The sequence below is a fragment of the Elephantulus edwardii genome, unplaced genomic scaffold (assembly GCF_000299155.1).
Source record: "Elephantulus edwardii isolate Elephantulus edwardi_28Jun2011 unplaced genomic scaffold, EleEdw1.0 scaffold00192, whole genome shotgun sequence".
In the NCBI taxonomy this organism is placed as follows: domain Eukaryota; kingdom Metazoa; phylum Chordata; class Mammalia; order Macroscelidea; family Macroscelididae; genus Elephantulus; species Elephantulus edwardii.
The window spans coordinates 1,334,880-1,339,086 of NW_006399942.1; the positions used below are offsets into that span (position 1 = coordinate 1,334,880).

The following is a 4,207-nucleotide window of genomic DNA, read 5'->3' on the forward strand; positions in this document are numbered from 1 at the left end:
GCAGTCCTTGACACTCTGTAGCAGGTGCCTCAGGTCCTCCTCAGTTTCAGCAAGCAGGGTTGTGTCATCTGCATAACGCAGGTTGTTGATGATTCTTCCACCAATCCTGATGCCACATTCCTCTTCGTATAGCCCAGCGTCTCGGATGATCTGTTCTGCATACAGATTGAAATACATGGAGATACTTATCTAGAAATCAAAGTCTTTTTAATTTTTTCCTTTTTTATTAACATTTTAATGGAAGTTTACAGAAAACTTGGATTTTTGTTCATGCATTTTTGTACAATTTCCTCTCTTCCACCTGCCCCTCAGTCCAACAGTCCAGAATTAAAGGTGTGTGGCAAATTTCCTGGTATTTTGAACATGAAGAAATAAACATTCAAGAAGCTCAGAGAACACCAAATAGACTAGACCAAAGGGAAAAACATCAAGACATTTCATAGTCAAATTTTCAAAATTAAAAGATAAATATAGAATACTAAGGAAAGCACAGAAAAACAAAGTCATCTACAAGAGAGGAAAAAAAAAAACTATATTCTGATTTCTCAACAGAAACTATGTAAGCTAGAAGACAATGGGATGGCCTATTCTCTTGCAACAAATGAAAATAAAAATACTGCATATCAAAACACTTCGGATGAGTGAGGCCACGGAGCCCAGGCCTGGGCCTGGCGGGCTGGGTGTGGGCTCCCGGGATGGAGCTGGGCCAGCCCTGCAGGGTGCTCAGGAGCGCTGGGCCCCAGCGACACTGCCCTCTGTTGGTGGGCAGAGTGCCATGCACGCCCACTGTGCCTAGGCCACCCCCGTGCTTCCTAGGAGCTGCGCCTGGGCCGCTGGGCCCGAGGCGCTGATTCCTCTGGAATAAGCAGGATTGCAGATGGAGTGAGTGGAATTTTTTCTGATCATTGTTACAGCGTCTGCTCCATAAGACAGCCGGATTTAAAATATTTTGACAACAAAGATGATGAATCTGATAGAGGCATCAAATGACTTGCCAAAACTTACAGATGGAATCAAGGCCAGAAACCGAAATCAGAACTACCTGGTCCCCAATCCTATACTTAGGATTCTAGACCACACTGCCTTTGCTATAGAAAAATCAACTGATATTGAAATTTATGATGAAGAATGTGACTCACCTGAATCGGTTAATCAGCAGACCCAAGAGGAGAGCCCTATAGAAGTTCACACCGCTGAAGATGTTCCAATAGCTGCAGAGGTCCATGCAATCTCTGAGGATTATGACCTAGAGACAGAAAACAATTCTTCTGAGAGTCTCCACGACCAGACTGACGAAGAGCCACCAGCTAAACTCTGTAAAATTCTTGACAAGAACCAGGCTTTGAATGTGACTGCCCAGCAGAAATGGCCTTTGCTCAGAGCTAATAGCAGCGGCCTCTATAAATGCGAACTTTGTGAGTTCAACAGCAAATATTTTTCTGATTTAAAGCAGCATATGATCCTGAAGCATAAGCGTACTGATTCAAATGTCTGTCGAGTCTGCAAAGAAAGTTTCTCTACCAACATGCTTCTGATTGAGCACGCCAAACTCCACGAGGAGGACCCATATATTTGTAAATATTGTGACTACAAAATAGTCATTTTCGAGAACCTCAGCCAGCACATTGCGGACACTCATTTCAGTGACCACCTCTATTGGTGTGAGCAGTGTGACGTGCAGTTCTCCTCGAGCAGTGAGCTCTACTTACATTTCCAGGAGCACAGCTGTGATGAGCAGTACTTGTGTCAGTTCTGTGAACATGAGACGAATGATCCAGAAGATTTGCATAGCCACGTGGTAAATGAGCATGCATGTAAACTAATAGAGCTAAGTGATAAATATAACAATGGAGAACATGGACAATACAGCCTGTTAAGCAAAATTACCTTTGACAAATGTAAAAACTTCTTCGTGTGTCAAGTGTGTGGCTTCCAGAGTAGACTTCATACCAATGTGAACAGGCATGTGGCTATTGAACACACTAAAATTTTCCCTCACGTGTGCGATGACTGTGGGAAAGGCTTCTCGAGTATGCTAGAATATTGCAAGCATTTAAATTCACATTTATCTGAGGGAATTTACTTATGTCAGTATTGTGCATATTCAACAGGACAAATTGAAGATCTTAAAATTCATTTAGATTTTAAACATTCAGCTGATTTACCTCACAAATGCAGTGATTGCTTGATGAGGTTTGGAAATGAAAGAGAATTAATAAGTCACCTTCCAGTTCATGAGACAACTTGATTGTCTTTTGTATTTCTCTTACATAATGTCAATGCAAAATAAAATACTACAACTGATTTTTTGGACATAATAAAATGTATCACTTTAAAGATAAAAAAAACAAAAACAAAAAACCCCCATTTTGGATACAGATAAAACACTCTTCATGGGACAGTTTATAGCAACAGGAGCGTACATTAAAAAGGAAGAAAGAAAAAATCAATGATGTATTTTAACACTTCATTAAATAGAAAATGAACAACAATTTAATCCTAGAGTTTCCAGAAGAAAGGAAATTGTTAGGACAAGAGCTAAAATCAGTATGATAGAAAACAGAAAAAGAATTTAAACCATCATAAAGATCAGGAGCTGATTTTTTGAAAAGGTCAACAAAATTTACAAACTGCTGGCAGATGTAACAAAAGAAAAAAATAGAAGACACAGAAGTTGATTAAGAAATAAGAGATAAGACATCACAAAAGAACCAGATGAAATTAAGTCTATAATATTGGAATACTATGAAAAACTATACTCTGATAAATTTAAAAAGCCTAGAGGAAATTGACAAATTCCTTAAAACTCATGGCTTACCCAGATTATCAAGGACAGATATAGAACACTTGAACACACTCATCACAAAAGAAGAAATGGAACAGATCATAAAAACACATCCCCATAAGAAAAGTCCTGGACTAGACAGCTTCACAGTTGAAGTTTTCCAAACATTCACAGAAGTTCTATTACTAATTTACTTAAAGTATTTAAAAAAAACAGAAAAAGAAGGAACACTTCCAAAGTAATTCAAGCATAACCCTAAAAGCAAAACAATGCCAAGATATTAACAAGAAAGAAAAATATTTGCAACAATGAATGAATGGAAATCCAAAGTCTGTGTAAATTTTTACTGAAATTAATAATAAATTTAAATTTAAAAAAAATTGGGGAAAAAAAGAAAAATACAGACTAATATCTCTTATGAATATAGATGCAAAAATCTTTAACAAAATTCCAGTCAGTAGAATCTAAAAGTACATAAAAAAATAATTTATCATGACAAAGTGGGATTCGTAACAGGTATGCAAGAATGGTTTAACATAAGGAAAACAATGTAATTCACCATATTAACAAAGTAAATAACAAGAATCATGTGATCTTGGCAATTGATGCAGAAAATGCATTTGACAAAATCCATCACCCCTTCCTGATAAAGATACTAAGCAAAATTGGAATCAAAGGAAATATCCTCAACATAGTGACAATTATACAAGCAAGATCAAGAGCTAATATTATTCTCAATAGAGAAAGACTAAAAGCATTTTCCTTGTGAACAGGGAACAGACAAGGATGCCCATTGTTACCACTTGTATTCAATATTGTAGTGAAAATGTTTTTTAGGGCAATATGACAAGAGTTGGAAATAAAAAGCATCCAGATTGGCAAAGAGATGGTTAAACCATAGCTATATGCAGATGATATGATAGTGTGTACAGAAAACCCCAAAGACTCATTAAAAAAAAATATTGCAACTAGTAGACCAATTTAGTAGAGTGGCAGGGTGTAAGATCAATATCTAAAATCCATGGGATTCCTCTGCATTAACAAAGAGAACTCAGAGAAGAAAACCAAGAAAGTAACATTATTTACAATAGCCAACTGCAAATTGAGATACTTGGGAGGGAACCTAACTAGAGCTGCAATAAGTTTATATGAAGTAAACTGTAGAACATTTCTGCAAGACACAATAAAAGACCTGAATAAATGGAAATAAAAAAGCCCTGTTCATTGAAGACTCAATATTGTGAAAATTACAATCCTACCAAGGAATTGGCAGATACAGAGGAATTTAAAGAAATAACATATGAGCAAGAGCCTATGGTGATGAAGAAAGAAGTTCAAGCTGCTTTGAAGGAAATAGCAAAAAATAAGGCCCCAGGAATAGATGGTATACCAATTGAAGTATTTCAGATAACAGATGTTGCC

The 4,207-nt window shown here is 36.9% G+C and overlaps 1 pseudogene across 1 annotated transcript; it reads left to right on the forward strand.

Moving 5' to 3' along the window:
* The first annotated feature begins 637 nt into the window (after positions 1 to 637).
* Positions 638 to 2,336, forward strand: LOC102852705 (annotated as a pseudogene). The gene is made up of 2 exons (XR_438969.1): positions 638 to 757; positions 817 to 2,336. The product of XR_438969.1 is annotated as a zinc finger protein 639-like (transcript).
* Positions 2,337 to 4,207: the final 1,871 nt, after the last annotated feature.